Source organism: Leptonychotes weddellii, chromosome 7 (genome assembly GCF_054177405.1).
Source record: "Leptonychotes weddellii isolate Sample4059 chromosome 7, ASM5417740v2, whole genome shotgun sequence".
NCBI classification, from domain to species: Eukaryota; Metazoa; Chordata; class Mammalia; order Carnivora; family Phocidae; genus Leptonychotes; species Leptonychotes weddellii.
In genome coordinates this window covers 102,262,256-102,280,512 of record NC_138375.1, presented here as the reverse complement: position 1 = coordinate 102,280,512, position 18,257 = coordinate 102,262,256, and positions in this window count along the sequence as shown.

Below are 18,257 nucleotides of genomic sequence, written 5' to 3'. Positions count from 1 at the left end.
AGGTAATCTGTAGGTTAGAAGAATGAAAGAGAGAAATAAGGAGTTTGCAACAGGTCAGAAAGAAGTTGTAAAACAAACATGGTAGCAGGAGAAGAAATGGTGAACATGGGAGATTTTGGTTGCAACAAAGAGTGACTTTGGTGACTGATAAATACTTGGAAAAGTTTGATCACATAAGATTCTTCTTTTGTGTGTTTTATTTACCCTTGTTGTTCTGGATATCTGATTTCAATCTACTCTACCTGACAATGAACTTTTCTTCGACACACCCATGCCGAGGTGACCTTCAGGAATACTCATTCACAGACTCCAGTCTGACTGTAGCAGAACTACACTGAGACTAGGAATATGTTGACTTCACAAATTCTCATTTTTATTTCCAACGAACATGGCTTGAAGGACGATTTTTGCCAGATGTCCTTTCAGTCTTATTCTAAATTCATCTATTTAACTTTCTCATGGAGTTCCTATTTCAGAGTATTAGTGTTCATGGGTCGAATGAGACTTCATGTTGATGACACAAAAAACCCGAATCATCTGTTTGCATGATTACAAACAAAGCATTGTGATTGTTGGCTAACAGAAGGCAGAGCGGCCTGTGGCTCCAGTTAACTAGCTGACCAGCAGAGCACAACCTGTAATGATGGAGTATCTGTTTTCCTTTTAATAATTGATAGATTTTGAAATGTATCCTTGACTTCAAGGACTATCATCAGAGTTTAAATGTGAACTTATGCATCATTTCTGTTGATATTTGGGGGATACATGGTGGCAGATGTTGGGTGCAAAACAGAATGCATTTGGAACTCTCTGTGATTCTGCTCAGTTTTGCTAACTGCATGACCCATTATCTATTTATTAGAGTGTTAAAAATACACCCATATCCAAGCACATAGCTAAAGGCATAACACCTCTTAGCTGTGCAGATTTTTATTGCAGAGAGTAGGAGGACAGCGCCTCTTTTAAAAATACTTTGTGCTCTGAATTAATAAGGACTTTATACTCAGCTTTAAACAAATTACAGTTTCAGAATCACTGAAACCTAGGTTGCTTGGAAATCATTCTCATCTCTCTACCTGGCTTTCAACTCTTTAATGATTACGATTTGAATTCATTTTGTGTTCTGTTAATTCAAATTCTGATAGTCAAAGAATTAGACTTAAGAATCAAGTATCCTGCACCCTAGATATATTTTCACTAGTGATTTACTCACTAACCCTGAGATATCACTTCAGCTCATTTGCCATATGGAATCTCCCTTCCTCTGTCAAATTTGTTAATGAGAATCATTTCCACAGAACTAGGAGATTTAGAGGATAAATGAAATTTGGATTGAAACAAGAGATGTATTTTTGCCGATACATGTCTCTATGTTGGCTTTGAGTATGTATCAAATATCATTTGCATAGAATTGCAATGAGCTAGGTAGCCACATTTGTTCTCCTGGTTACTTTTTTAAAAAAAAGCATTTCCTGTAAATATTCCGAGCAGCCCTATGAAATGAGATGTGGTTTTCTTTGAAATGAGGAAAAGAATAAACATATAGATTGCTCACAAGCTTTTAAAGAAGCTTGTGCTCTACTCCTGACATAATTTCTTGTGGTTCTTATTCTTCCTGGGGTCAGAAATAAAAACTTGCAATTCATCCTGTCAGATTTCTTGGGAACTGAGATTAGAGCAAATTAGCATCTCTTATCTGTGGGTCTTGTCATTTAGCTCTACGGTTCACTTAAGTTATCTGATGGCACTCTGTTATTTGTGAGTGTGATTTGGCTTGTATTTGTGCAGATTTTATGGAATAGCTTTTTTTTTTTTTTTTGCCAGTTTGGAAATGACTTTAACATACTTAGATGAAAAAATGGGGAGACGTGTTCCTCACTGTGTAGTCTTTTATTTTCTTTAATTAAATGAATTTAGAAACCATATCCCCAACATCTGGTTGGGGAAATTTTAGATTACACTTACTAGGATAGAGAAATATCTCCAAATATAAACCATGTCTCCTAGGATTTAAATACTTACCTCTAAAATATTAATTGACACACTTAAAACCATTGTCAAAGTCAAATCAAATCCAAAGGAGAAAAGCAAGAGCTTACTTTGGTAATACTGAATCTAAGGGAATAGGCCCAGGACAATTGTCCAACAGGTTTGGCTCAGTAAGTTAAACATTTTTTTGATATAATAATATTTACACTCAAATATGCCCCATCAGTCTTCCTTATACTATTATAGTTAATTATGAGAGTGCTTGGGTTCCAACTGGTTGTGGTCCTTCCAGGGGCCCCTTCTTATTGCAGTCTTCAAATGTCTGAATGTCTTAGTTTTGTTGTTGTTGTTGTTGCTGTTGTTGTTGTTGTTGTTGTTTGAGAGAGAGAGAGAGAGAGGGTGAGTGGGGGAGGGTAGGGGCAGAGAGGGAGAGGGAGAGAATCTCAAGCAGGTTCCACACCTCATGACCCTGACATCATGACCTGAGCCAAAATAAGAGTCCAACACTTAACCGACTGAGATACCCAGGTGCCCCTGAATGTCTTAGATTTTTATTATACCTTGGACATTGTATAGGATGTGGTCGATAGCTTGGTTGTTCTGCTCACAAGTCTAAGTTTGCCAACTTCACGAGTCCTTTCACTTTTCCATTCCTGCTTAGATAGTCAGTAAGCCATTTGTAATTCCTGGGCTCCTCTGTAATTAAGCCCTTCTCACTGGATACATTGGGTTAATAATCCACTCCTTATTTAGGCCTGTTTCAGATCTTCTTAAAACTGGTCTTATATATAATAACATTCAAAACCACCCTTGTATTCTAAAACGGATTCCATTTTTAACTGACAGTATTTCTAAAACATAGTATTTCACACTTTCTCTTTTTCTTGTGAATGGATTCAGACTCTAACATTTATTTCTTTTTAAATATGTGTCAGGCACTGTAGTAGACACTGGAGTCTAACAAAATCATGGCATCTGATCTGAAAAAAATTTACAGTCAAGTATACCCTACTTTGCTTTCTGTATCTCCAAGATGCCTGGTAAAACATCTAGGCAATTTTTATGTGCACAGCAGCTCAACAGAAGAAAGTTTTGTAGGAGAGTCCAACATGTTCTAATTTTAGCTCACTTTGGTTTTATTCTCCAGAGACTTTATTTTGCAGGATATAGGTGGAGTTAATGGGCTTGGTTAATAATTCCTTTGAAGGGGCATGCTTTGCGCAAACAATCAGCTATATACTTAAAAGTTATAACTGGGGTTAGTCATAATTGTCAGGTCTGCACCCCTAATTTGGTGGCATAGTCAAGGGCTCTTGAGACATTGCTCAGAAATGCTGGATGGTATCCATCAGATCAATTTTAGCTAGGAGAGCTATTGCTAAGTGGGCTGTAGAGATCTCAAAAAAATTAAAGAGGATAGAATGGTTTTTGGTCCTTTTAGAGTGGAGAAATGGTACTGATTCTAACACAAAGGGCCACAGGTAGATTAGTGTCATATGTAAGTAGTAAGTGTCAGGAGACAGCTACAACTTCTTGAGGAACCCTGATGCCACTTACTTTTCTCCACAGCTCCATTTGTGGACTTTTCTAAGCAAGGTACATCTGTGAGTCCTGAGGTGTGGAATGAGGACATCTCGAGAGCATGGCAGGGCTGCACGCCAAGTGTCAGCAGTCCACCCTCTACCAGGCAGCACCCCACTTGGAGTAACAACATGAAGGAGAAGCTTCACAACAGTCTTGTATGTATAACTTCTTCTTATGAAAAAAAAAAATTCTGGTATTCAAGACACACCATAGAATTCCCATGTGTCTGACCTCCTCAGCTCAAAGGAAGCTTTCCCTTCCCCACCTGGAGATAGCCATATTTTTGTGACTTAACTAAGATGAGATAGAAGGAATTACCTTTGCTATTTATAGTTTGAGAAGAAGGTGAATTGCACCCCACATCGGATGCAACTGGATAGTCATGAAGCCTCAAATTGCCTCCAGATGATGTAGGAATCCTTTATACTCAGCAATTCACAATTAAGATTTTGTCTTTCCTCTTCCTTTGTCTTCAGTATTTACCTCCATTGTTCTAAGTAACTGCTCCCAGCTTGGTCTGCTCCATGGGTGGCCTTTTCCGAGTTCCAGTCATGGTGCCTCTGTTTACAGGGAAACCCAATCTTCGATGCCAGGCTGGCTCTGGGAGGGGTACCCCAGTCTGGCAGGGAGCAGTAGTAGGAGATGAGGATTTCACAATGCACTTTCTTGTGTATTTTCAGAATTCTTTTGGTTTTCTAGGCCAGAGTAGGGCTGTCCCGTTATCAATCTTTACTCCTTCCTGTGCTAATTAGTGTTGAGTTCTCCCTATCAGAGAGAGCTGACTTTGCACTTTCTTCCATAGTATATCATCACTGTTGCCAGTTTTCTCCAGCTCAGTAATTAGTTATTTGTGTTTGCAGAGAATGGTTTGGGGATGTTGAGATCAGAGAGATGGCCTTTGTCCATCTTCTGGGAAGACTGCCTTCCTGCTAGTTCAAAAACGAGGAGGAAAAAAATTGAGAAATTTTGACCTTGGTTTCACAGAATTTAGATTTATCATGGCTGTGTCACTTGTTTTTCTTCTAAATAATAAAACCACCTAGGCATCCCCTTCATACTTCTTTTACAAGCTTCTTGCTTTGCTTATAAAATAAGAAATCCTGTAAATGTACAAATGATGTTATACTTGGGAAATAAATGGATGTTTTAGTATTCCACGGGAGCAAACTTATCATGCTGCTAACTTCTGGAGTAGGTTAAAATACTCAAAACAGATGGATTGTTATCAATTTTTCATTTATTGGAAATACTGCATTTGAATGTCATGCACTTTCCAAACTAATTATTTGCTACATCCTATGTTACCAATGTGAGGAATTTAGCCTGGGCAAGACTTTTAACATCTCTTTGCTTCATTTGATCTTTCACAAAGTAGAGATGATTTTGTAGATGGTTAAATGAAGTAAGGCTAGCCCAGTATCTGGACATAAAAGAATAAAAAATTAGGGATGGAACAAAAGACTAAGGACTACAGAAGCTGAGAGGTGGAGAGATGGGCACGGAGAGAGGCTTTTCAGAAGAGAAGCCTCTCTGCAGGACACTGGAACTCAGTTGGGTCGTGTCCAGAGGGAGAATTGAATGTCAGGGGAATAGGACTCAGAGAGTCGGTTTAGTTTGGCTAAAGGATATTGAGGAATAAGCACTGAAAAGGGAAGTACAAGCCAGATTATAGGGGGCTTACTGAGAAATATGAACTTTAATTCAGAGACAGTATTTGATAAACTGCCATCAAGAGTGGGACTAGATTGTTTTCCCCTCAGGGACCGAAGTGACCCCAGAAACAGTTCATCTCAGGGCATGCAGGGACTATCTGGCACAAATCTCACCTACAGAGATTCTGGTCTTCTCTCATCTCTTGCTCTGGGGATGTGGGCCGGGAGCAGATACACTTCTTTCTGTCATTACCTAAGGATGAGTTTTCACTGTGGAATGACCCTGAGCTGGAGGACTAGTCTACACCTTTTTCATTAGGTCCCCTTAAACACTCAGTCAGATGAGTTGCTACACGAAGCACATCAGCAAGCCTGGTTTGCAGAAGTGTCAGGTCCCTGCTGTGATCCCCATGAAACCCTCCTCCATGACCACACACACAGTCACTGCCTTTTAGTGAGAGCGTAGACACTATGAGCGGGCTTTGTGCTATGATTTACGCTGATGGAACATAACAGCAGATTAGCTTGGCAGCTTAACTGGAAGAAGATAAAAATCTAGATGCAGGCTCTTACTAAAAGGCCATAAAGCCCAATGGTTTTAGCTTAGCTTGATTTAAGGCTATAGACCCAATTTGTCTCCATTTCATAAGAGCATGAATTTCTTTTTGATCCTTCATGGTGAACATATGCTCTCTCCTTACAATCAAGGTGACATAAGCCCCAATGAGAGTAAAGTTTATTGTTCCAGATAAGTTTGGGAAATCACAAGATAACTTTCCAATAACTAACCTATATTTCTAATTTATAGACAGGGCGTAGTAGATGGTATTGTCAGTCTCCCAGTTACGGGACAATTATTCAAGCTTTCACAGCCTAGTTGGCTATGGCTTTAAATGATTTTGCAGCCATCAGGCATTCTATTTTGAGAACTGTTTCCCTTTCTGTCACTGTTGGTGAATTTCTCTGTCAGTGTTAAGATTTGCTTGTGCCAGCCCCTAATGGACAGGATGATAATTTTATGATGGCTTCCAGGCCCTCTATGATATAGCAGACTTTTATGAGATGTAGTTGTTAGGCTGAAGAGCTATAGAGTAATAAATATATTTGACATTCAACAAGTATTTGTGAGTAACTATTATGAGCCAAACACTCAAGTCCTGAGCCATATAATAATGGCCTTATGAAATTTGGCTTCCTTTTCAAAGTCAAACGTCTGTATTGAGTATCTTTTAAATAGAATAATAGATTGGAGGGGCACCTGGTGGCTCAGTCTATTAAGGGGCTGACTCTTGATTTCCACTCAGGTCATGATCTCAGGGTCCTGGGATCCAGCCCTATGTCAGGCTCCGTGCTCAGCGCTCAGTGAGGAGTCTGCTTCAGGATACTTTCTCTCCCTCTGCCCCTCCCCCTGCCCCCACTTTCTCTCTCTCTCTCTAAAATAAATAAATAAATCTTAATAAAAATAGAATAACAGATCAGGAAGACATTTTAATCTTCCTGAGATGCCATTCGTCATTCTGTATGGTCCCACCCACCTCACCATCCAATCTTGTACCACTAGCCTGAGACTTCTCTCTCTCTCTTTCTATTCATTAGACATCTAGACTGTTTTCAGTTCCTTGGAGATACCAAGTGATCTCCTCCCTCAGATCTTGCACATACAGTTTTTTCTTTCCTAGAATGCTCTTTACCCCGCTGTTCTTTCCCCCAGCTAGCCCCTACCCTGCATTCAGGTCTCTGCTTAATTGTGACTATTTCAGGGAAGCAGTCCCTGATCTCGCAAGACCCAAATCTGTTTGATTCACATTCCCAGACCTCTGTTTTATGTTTTATATATTTTTTCTCTCTCAGAAATTTATCCACCTAAATAATTTTTTAGGTCTATAGTGGTCTGCATTAGACCACTATTTCCATGTGAGCAGGTGTTTTGCTCACTGTCACCGTTCTTAGTACGTTTCCACAAGATGTTTGATAATTGACTGGGAGATCATCTTGTTTAAGCCTTCCTTCACACCGGAACTCTCAAGCACAGAGATGGTCAGTGGCTTGCCCAAGGAACATAGTTAGGAGCTGAGTCAGTATTAAATATTCAGACTCCCAGTCTTCTGTCTACTGTCCTAATGTGCCGAAGTGGGAGTGAGGCCGGCGGGGCTGTGGAGCATCTTCTCCAAGTAGCATGGGTAACAGAGGTAGCATCCTGCATATGTGTTCTTACCTGCCAGCCAAGGGCAATCAAAAAATAGATGCTGTGACATAGTTTCCGATTTACAGAAAGTTGTGAGAATAGTACAAAGAATTCTTACATACTCTTCACCTAGGTTCTCCCAAATGTCAACATTTATTTTTCTTTATCTATCTATCTATCTATCTATCTATCTATCTATCTATCTATCTATCATCTATCATCTATCTATCTATCATCTACCTATCATCTCTTCATTATCATCATCATCATCATCAGCCTACCTATATATGCTTTTTCCCAAACTACTCATCAGTAAGCTACAGATATGATGTTTCCTTACCGCTAATGACTTTAGTCTTATTTTATTAAAAAACAAGAGCATTCTTTTACACAACCCCACAGCACAATGATAAAAATCAGGACATTAAACATTAATACATTATTATATAATCTGCAGTTCTTCTTCACATTTTGCCACTTGTCCCAAGAGTGTTTTCTTCTGGTGAAAGAAAATCCAGGATCATGTGTTGCATTCAGCTGTCACATCTCTTAGCATCTTTTAATCTGGAACAGTTTTTTAGTTTTCTAAAAAGTATAGGCCAAGTATATAGCAGACTGTCCTTTAATTTGGACTTGCTGATGTTTCTTCCTCATTGGTTTGAGCTTATGCCCTTTTGGCAGGAACCCTATGGAAGTGATATTTTGTACTCGGTGCCCTTGTCAAGAGGTGTGTGTTGTTGATTTGTTCCATTACAGGCAATGTTAGCTCTGATAACTTAAAGTCCTGTCTGCCAGGTTTCTCTACGATAAAGCTACGACTTTCCCTTTTGTAATTAATAAATATCTGTGGGGAGGAACTTTGAAACTCTGTAAATATCCTGTTACTGGTCAAAAATTTCACTGTGAGTTTTAGCACTCACTGGAGATTCTGGACTGAATTAATTATTATTATGGTTGCTAAATGGTGTGATTTTTCTGATTTTATAATTTCCTCAGTATTTATTAGCTGCTTTTCTATTCTAATGATTTATTTTTCCCATTAATTTGTTTATAGCAGATGGTCTCATGGATTGTTGCTTTATTCAGTGGGTTTTAATACTATTATTTATTTTGATCCCAATTATCTCAGCTTTGGCAGGTAAGAGTCTTTCAGACTGACTCCTGTATCCTTCTGGCGTGTCCTTGTGTTTCTTGTGGTTCTTCTCTATTTTCTGGAGCAACAAGATGTTTCTGGCTCATTTTGTCATCTCTCTGCCTCAGCTCTGAGATTGGCCATTTATCTAAAGAGATGTGCTCATTTCTACTGGAGTATAATCATTTCTAGATCCTTTCACACGTTTATGTCTATTTTTATATCCTCTATCTCTTCTCTCCTCCCTCTTCTTTTTCTCTCTCCTCTCTCTCTCCTATTTATATATAAACCACATGAGTTTACACTAACACCTCCATCTGCAGTCCAATACCCTTTCTCCCTTTCTTCTTTTGTTTAGCTTCATCCCTTTTAGTATCTGTAAGTCCCCTTTCCAACAGTCAGAAACCTGCCTCCCATTATCCACAATATAATAACTTGCTTGCCAGTCCTAGAATATGAAGAAAATAATTTCAGAATTGCCAAACCATGCCTCTGCGAAAAGGAAGCCTACTAACTCGAGTTCAATATTTGTTTAAAACTTTTTTGTTCTTGGGATGCCTGGGTGGCTCAGCTAGTTAAGCGTCTGCCTTCGGCTCAGGTCATGATCCCAGGGTCACTGGGCTCCCTGCTCAGCGGGGAGGCTGCTTCTCCCTCTCCTCCCCACTCATGCTCTCTGTTGCTATCTCTGTCTCTCTCTCTCAAATAAATAAATAAAATCCTTTAAAAAATAAAAAATAAAACTCTTTTGGTCTTTAGTCTGAGGGCATTTCGTCTAAATCCTGTATGCAAATGTTACTTAGGTTAGTTCTCTCTTCAATTCATTTGGTGTGGTTAGGTTATTGTTTTGAAACATGCTTTATTTGTTTTTGTTTATACTCCATTTCAGAGGTTTTTTTCTTTATTCTGATTTTCTTTTGTGTTTATTCTCTTTCCTTTTTTGAGTATGTAGAACACTAATGTTGTTCCAAAAGTCAGAACTGTACAAAAAGGTATACACAGAGATGGGTCATTACCCACCCTCGACTTCCTTCCCTGCTTTCCAGTCCTTGGCCATCTTGTTTAGGTAACCAACCACATTCATGTCAGGCTTATCCTCCCTCTGTTGTTCCTTGCACATGTGATTAGATACCATATTTGCTTATATTTCTTAATGAAAAAGGAGATCTCTTTTGCACTCTGCCTCACTTTATAGAGCTCTGCTTCATTACTTTGCAGAGTGGATTCTACTGTGTAGGTATACCACAGCTTATTCAACGGGCCACGTTTGTTTGGGCATGTTTCTTCTAGTATTCTGCACTGACAAACAATGCAAGGAATATCCTTGTGCACCAGTATTTTCAAGTTGTTGGATGTATATCTGCACAGTGAATTACTTAACAGTGGGACATCTATATCTAAGGGGATACATATGTAGTTTTGTTAGATATGGCCCAATTTCTCTATCTAAGGGTAGTACCAATTTTCTTCTAACCAGCAGTGCAGGAGGGGGCTCATTTCTCTACAGTTTTGCCAATAGAGTGTGTTATTATACTTTCTAAGTTTTTGCCAATCAAGTGAGAAATTGTATCTCCGTGAAGCTTTAATTTCCATTTATCTTCTCATGAGTAAGTTTGGGCAAACTTTTCTATGTTTAAGAGTAAATTGTTTGCTTGTCCTCAGTGAGTAGCTAAAGAAACACAGCATCAGACTTCTAGAAAAAGACCCAACAGCTAACTCTAGTGCCGTGGTTCTCCAAGTCCAACAGCAGTGGTGGAAGCTGGGAACGTGTTAGAAATGCAAACTCAGGGCACCTTGGTGGCTCGGTCGGTTAAATATCTGACTCTTGATATTCTCTCAAGTCATGATCTCAGGGTCCTGGGATCAAGCCCCGCTGCTTGAGGTTCTCACTCCCTTCCTCTCACTCTGCCCCTCCCCACCACTTGGGCTTTCTTTCTTTAAAATGAATAAATAAATCTTAAAAAAAAAAAAAAAGAAATCTCAGATTATTCCAGGACATATATTCTTTTCTCATAGAGAGATAGCATATCCTAACTTGAGTTCACAAATACTACAGATCAAAAGCTCCTAAGAGTTAAGGGGTCACAGAATCATAGTTCCAGGAAAGATTTTCTTGGTTGAAAAATTTCCCCTGTCAAAGACAGGGACTAAAAAAAAGGGAATCTGGTTATTTGAGTAAGAAGAAGGGAGTTGGCAGAACTAATAGATTGTCATGGTATAGACTGAAGGGGTGGATTCTTGTCTCTGGTGAAATTAGAGAGCAGTTAGGAAATAGGGCAGGAACTGAGCCTGAAGGCTTAGGTTAAGGAGTTAAGATGAAGAATCTAGTAGGAAGCCACAAATGAGAGAGCCTGTGGGCAGCTGAGAGGCTCACTCAGGATATATGGAAACTTGACCTTGGGCAGAAGAATAATTCTAAACCCATAAACACTCAGAATTGCCAGATGTTGTTCTTGTGGGCTTCATGGTGGGGCTGAATCTGAAGATTGTAGGTGTTACAGACCCAAACCCTCTGTGATGGAAAAATGTCACTTATTTTTACCTTTAGGCAGAGATATTAAAGAAAAAGAAAAAAGAAAAAGAAAAAGAAAAACCTGAGGTGGAGTATGAACAGGATGAGGAATGGCACAGAGGGATTGTTGTGTTTATATATTTGGGCAAGGTCGGCTTCCTCTGAGCTGGTTAAGCAAGAATGCCTTCCTTAGGCCCCAACTATAAAGTTTTCAAGAGTAGGTAAATGCTTTAGACAAAAATCATGTTGTTTTAAATTTGAACTCCTTTTTCTTGCATTTTTGCCATTTTCTTCAGTTGGAGACAATGAAATAACAAAGCCTTCTATTAAGTAGAGTTAGCTTGAAGTTTAGATATTGGTTTTTGTTCTTATATTCATATAAATGACTGTCACATTTCAAGACATAAAATTAAACATTGCTTTGTTTTTTTTTCTTCTTTTGTGACTTTTAATTTTGATATCATCTACATTTTGAGCCATTATCTCTCTCTATATACAACACATACATACACACACGTATATATGTAACTTATAGTATTAATATATGTTTTTTGAGAATAAGTGGAAAACATCATTTCCTTTTACTCTTAAATGTGTGTTTCCCAGAAATAAGGATATTCTTTTACATAACCACAACAGAGCTGGTGATAACAGGAAATTTAACACTGATATAATGCTATTATCCACATTCCACATTCAAATTTTTTTTTAAAGATATTTATTTATTAGAGAGAGAGAGAGAATGATAGAGAGAGAGCATGAGAGGGAGGAGGGTCAGAGAGAGAAGCAGACTCCCTGCTGAGCAGGAAGCCCCATGCGGGACTCGATCCTGGGACTCCAGGATCATGACCTGAGCCGAAGGCAGTCACTTAACCAACTGAGCCACCCAGGCGCCCCTCCACATTCAAATGTTATCAATTTGTCCCAGTAAATCCATTATAGCTATTCTTTTCTTGGTTCCAGATCCAATCCAGGATCGAGTGTTGCATTTAGTTCTCATTCTATTTAGTCTCCTTTTACCTAAAACACGTCTGTCTGATGTTTGCTCATGATAGATCCTGGCAATGCGTTTTTGGCAGGAATATCAGCAAAAAGATGTTCCATCCTTTTCAGTATATCATTTCAAGAGTCACATAATGTCCGTGTGTCCAAATATTGGTGAGGTTAGCTTTGATTGTTTTTGAAATTGTTGCTGTTAAGGCAGAACCATGATAAGCTTGCTTCTTTTTAGGTTGAGAAGCAGGAACTGTTAGAATGTGAGAGTTTGATACAAAGGGGGATGGGACATGATGGGATGAGGACTGAGGTCCTATTGCAGACAGGAAGGGGTTGAATCTGAAGCTGACGTGAGTAGATTTTCATTCTCTTCACTTTGTAAGCTGCGAGGATAAAAGCTTAAGGATTGCCTTTGACTCCCCCCCCCCTTAGGCTTTAAATAAACATTTAAATAAACACATTTCTTAAGGAAGCTAATTCTCACACCTAGTTATCGTTTGGAACTTTTGTCAAGATAACATAATCCGATTATTTTCTCTATAGTATAAACCTTGACAGGAAGGATCTTGGTTAAGTATACCAACTATCTCCCAACAGAATGTGACCAAAGGTTGTAAAAGGAATGCACTGAAAAAATATTGAAAGTCACTTTTATGTGGTTTTTTTTTTTTTTCATAGACTCCCAGGGTGGACTGAGTCTTTGGAAAGGCAAATCACCATTCCAGTCTTCGGGACAGATGAAACATCTATAAACTTTTTTCCCTTAGAATCCAGGTAAGGATATTTTATAATCTGCTTTAAAACTTACTCTAGCCATTAGCAGGATTTCCAGTCAAGGGGCTCCTCATCATGAAACTGCTTTTGTATTGCCACCAATGTAGTTGATTCCCTCGCACTTCACAGGAGATGAAGAGCAGCCACTCGCTGTCCTGTGTGTGTGCAGAATTGCGGGCCACGGAGACCTCCGTTCTTACTGCAGTGCAGTCCAAGAAATTCTCGCCCTATTTCTCCCACCGTTTCTTGTTGCAGAAATAGCTGAAGTCAACTGTAACTTAGGGCCCGCCACTCAAAGTGTAGCCCAAAGTCGGTAACATCAACATCATAGGGATCTCGTCAGAATCTCCTGAATAAGATTCTGCCTTTTAACAGAATACTCAGGTAAGTCACAGGGACGTTAATGTTTGGGAAACACTGACTGCCTTAGGAGACTGTCTGGAATCATTATGCAAGGCTGGCTGCCTTTAGAATGCTCTTCCCCCCCGTGGCTGGCTCTTCATGCTCATGTCTTTGTCTTACACATCTTCGGATTTGGATAGCCTGGCACAGCGCCCGGCACACGGCGCTTTGATTTGCTTTAATGCCACAGCTCAGTCCATGTCTGCTGAATGAGTTCTAGATTTGGCACATGGCATAGTATAATCCTGCCTGCACCATGAGATATTCATGCAAATGATTTTTCTGGGGTTTGACTGTAATCACTATTTTAGGCCACATGTCATGAAACAGAGAATACTACTCCAAATTGATACCCTCTTTGTTTCACCTGGAATGATCTCTCCTTTTTTATTCAGAGCACCTCTGTGATTCCACATTCCCATTTTTCTGGGATTCAGATGATCTTGTGCTGTTTAATTAACCTGTTCTCTCTTACTTTACTTTCATCCCAAGTGACAGACGCCAGTGGCAGGAGGCATCTTTCGATGATTTTGATAATTCTTGTATCTCACCTTTATCCTTTAGCTTTCACCAAAGTGACACTTCAGAGGCTTTCGGGGGTAAAAGGAAGGCGACAGAGGGCTTTTTTCTTCCATCAGCATCTGTAAGAGGTTCCCCCCCAACCCAGTTGCAACAATAGCATTGATTTGATTTTATTTTTTTGTCTGCTCTAAGCAGGACGATAAATAAAACCTTAGCATCATAGATAATGTTTGCTTATTTTTAGACCATTTATATTTTTTCTTTCACAAGCACTCTACCACTGCATGCTTTTGAAGTAAAAGTGACAGTTTTTCCTAAGAACATTTCTACTTTCCCTTGCTGCTTGTTTCCCACATAATCATATCACAGGCTGTTCAAATATAGGGTGTTTTGTGGAAGGATGAAGATGAATTATTCCTGTTCTACACAAAGAAAGTTATTTCACCTGTTGCCCAAATTGAAAAGAGACAAAGAATACTGCTTGATTTTAACCTGTCAGCAAGAGCTCAGGAGAAAGGAGTTTCCTAACGAGTTGGAGAACGCATTTCTAAAACATCTGTCGACCCTCAAGTCAGACTAAAGATCGGTACCAGTGTGAAACAGAGTTCAATTTTGATCTATAATTTCGCCAAAATCAGTAGGGAAGGAAAATCACAGCGAGGCTGGTGGCTTTCCTAGTCTATTGGAGAATGCTCAGGTGAAGTGTTGAAAACACACTAAATGATCCGATATAATCTTGTGTGTAATGCCTCTCTATGTATATTTCCTAGGAGGGAGGGAAATAAAACACTTTTGTGGTTGCCAACATTTAGGTAAGAAGCCTGAGACTTTCGGGCACCTGGGTGGCTCAGATGGTTAAGCGTCTGCCTTCGGCTCAGGTCATGATCCCAGGGTCCTGGGATCGAGTTCCGCATCGGGCTCCCTGCTAGGTGGGGAGCCTGCTTCTCCCTCTGCCTCTCTCTCTCTCTCTCTCCCTCTGACTCTCATGAATAAATAAATGAAAACATTAAAAAAAAAAAAGAAGAAGCCTGAGACTTTCTGAGAGTTGTTTGAGTAGGCTGTAGCCTTCAGTCAAATGCAAGATGTAAAGTGTCACAGCAGATACTCATCAGGAGAGAAAAGAATCCATGGTTGCTAAAATTATGGCAGGTTGCTTTCTGCTACAAACACCCATGGCTGTCTCCCCTCAGTGACCATCCTGAAGGACGAAACAGTTCTTAACTGAATAAAAAGCACCTCAGAGGATGTCGACAAAACATGTGAGAGATGATTTTTAAAAGGTCTCCTCAAGCTTGAAACACCTAAGTAGATGTCGAACAAATATGTTCAGTGAGATCTGTGCTCCAACCCAGAAGCAACCTACAAAAAGGTAAACCAGCATCTCCCTACATTTTTAAATTTGGGGTTTTACTGTAGAACATGAAAAGCATTGAATTATCCGTCCCCGTCAATGGAAGTGTGCAAATTCTGTTTTCTATTTATGGTTTGTATGTTGGGAGAATGGTTGATTTTAGGGTCAGTGTTGGTCAGACTCTACATCTGATCCCTTGGAACCAGGGATTTCCCCCCCATTAGCCAAAGAGTGGACAACTCTTCTGCTGGCAGTAGGAATATTAAAATTATTCTCTTAGATTTGGTTGATTTTAGTCATGTGATGGTATTTTCAAAAAAGCAGCACTAAAGTGTTCTTGCCTCGTATTGTCTTTGTCCTTGACTCAACTGCAACTGTAGATTCTTCCCAGGGATGCTTGTCTAGAGGCGTGGAAACCAATGCACATGCAGTTGAATTTAAGTATTGACTTTAGGTTAATTAGAGCTATTTGAGACTGAGTAGAAGAGACTGTAAACAGAGACTCTTGGAAGTTAAAATACAAGTTTTGGTTACTAACTCTGTGCCTGTTTTCCTGAGAGATATCTACGTCAGCCTGGAAAATCACAAATCCTTTTCCTTTTTCCTTTTTTTCTCTTTTTGATTCCACACATTCCCTTGAAAAATTAACATTTCTCTTTAATGCCACAGTTCAGGTGATCTTTGACACATCCTTATTTCAAGGTTCATCTCTCTGTAGTTCATTAGACAAAGGAGATTTCAATCTCACAGGGACCTTTATTCGTTTAGGGGAAGAAAAGGCCTCCTTTAAAATAGTAAATGAGAGGATTTGTGGAAAGACAAAGATATTTTTTCAAGACCTTTTCTGTCACTTAGATCAATATTAAGGCCATTAATACTTTGATTTATGTTTGGGGGTAAAAGAACAAAGGAATCACACTCAATTAGAATTGGATTCCACATGGATTATCAAGTAGAGACACTAGAACATCTGATTTATAGACCGTTTTGTAATCGTGCATCTGTGTAGCCTATTGATAAAGAAAGAGAAGTATTGTGTTGTGATTTCCCTATCTTGTTCCGGGCCAAAGCCATGGCCAACTTCTTCTAGCTGTGACCTCTGAAACGATTTTAGCACTTACTTCCAATACCAGAGTAAGTATCGAAATATTCTCAAGGATACCAGTGGCAGTGCAAAGTGACTGGTGACAGGATTTGTGACAGCCCTCTCTGGCCAGCATCCACTGCCCTCCCATAGAGCCAGTGCCTTCTAAGTGCACGCACTGTGTTTTCTGCTTTCTCCTAACATAATCCTCATCTCGTTGCTTTGAAATGGTCTGGTCGTCTTCTGTCTTCTCTAGTTCCACGACGAGAACAGCTGTAGCGCCTTTGCTTGGGGCCTGGCATGCCCGAGGACTTCACTTCATATGTGCTTGATTAATAAGGAGACAACAAAGAGATTGGACTGACAGAAGAAGCTTGTGAGGCACGTGGACTTGGAGAGCTGTACTTAGATCACTTTCAGAAGTAGAAAAGGAAAGAACATGAAGTCTTCACACCAATAGGCATTTTCTCGTTCCGTGTAACAACGCCTACAAGTTTGATTCACTTATCTGTTTGGGAGGTAATGTAGACATGGCCATTTGAAGGCCAATAGAAGGTAGCCTATCAATGAGGGCAAAGCTTCTATGCATGACATACACACTTCAGATTTTGAAGAGTCTTTCTTGGATTGAACAAGGAGAAATGAGATTTTTAAAAGTATCTCTTGCACCTAGAACAAGCAATGTTTTAAAATATCCTTCTTGGCTTGAGGAGAACATAGGGTTTGTTCTTTAAATATCAAACAGAACGTACTTCTTAGACACCCATTGTTTTCTCAGACTGATCCAAAAATGTGTAGTTAGAGCAGAGTAGAAGAAATGGTTTTGGGCACCAGAGTCAATAATGCAGTTGGGTTGGGAACCACCTATAAACAGAGACACGATAAATTGTTTGCTTATCGTTTGGAAATACTTATGCTAAATTACGTTCCTAAATAATTATATCCAAATTCACTGACACCAACTCAAAATGAAAAAGACTCATATAAATAAAATTTTGATATACTAAAAGAATTTATTATTGAAGGTCAGACCGAAGTCTGAGGTTTTGACAGATAGGGATTGAAAACTAGAAATTGAGACATTTTTTCCAAGTTCCTTGCTTACTACGCAAAATGCTAAATTGTTTGGAATTTTCAGATGATCAGCTCGTCTGAAGAATAATGGTAAACAGCTGATCTTTATATCCAGGATATATTGATCAGTCTTCCAGTTCAGTATTGACCCTGCTGATGAGGAGCTATAAATCAGGATATATGCAGCCAATAGAAAATCTGTAATAAATACAAAGGCACTTCTACCTTGTGCCTCAGACTTCTGCCCCTGCCACTCCTTCCCCACATTCCGTAAGATCCCAAACCATTAGAATCAGAGGTTTTATACTAATCTCCTTTCTCCTTTGCCATATTCATTAACAAAGCAGCACACTCAATTTTCCAATCTTGTTATTCTCTTTTGTCCCAGGGTGCGACATTCTGGCCTGATTCTCAAAACCCTTGCCTCTGCTTTGCTTCCTCTAGGCAGCTGCACTTCTTGCTAATTTTTTTGACCTCCTCAACTGTACAAAGGTCATCTGTCTGCTGCCCTATCCAAGTTGATTTGTGCAATGAGCAAAGATGCAGACTGTTAGCTCTCTCTCAAATCTCTGTGTGCAAGAATGCTGAGACAGTATGCTGTCTTTAGAGTGAGACAGTGAAGCAAATAATTCCCTGGAATGTTTTCTGAGATTCCATTGTTAAACTCCAGTTTCTCATTAATGGCTCTAAGTGGTCACGATTGGAATTTTAAAATTCTTTTCTGGTGTGTGTGTGTGTGTGTGTGTGTGTGTGTGTGTGTGTGTGTAGGGGTAGGATAGAAGCATTTGGGGTAGCCAAGGGGGGCGTGGGCAGTGAACACTGTTATTTGAAGGTATTTAGGCTCTGAAGGCAAAATCTAAAAATAAAGCATCTTTTTTATTGTTATGTTAATCCCCATACATTACATCATTAGTTTTTGATGTAGTGTTCCATGATTCATTGTTTGTGCATAACACCCAGTGCTCCATGCAGAACGTGCCCTCTTTAATACCCATCACCAGGC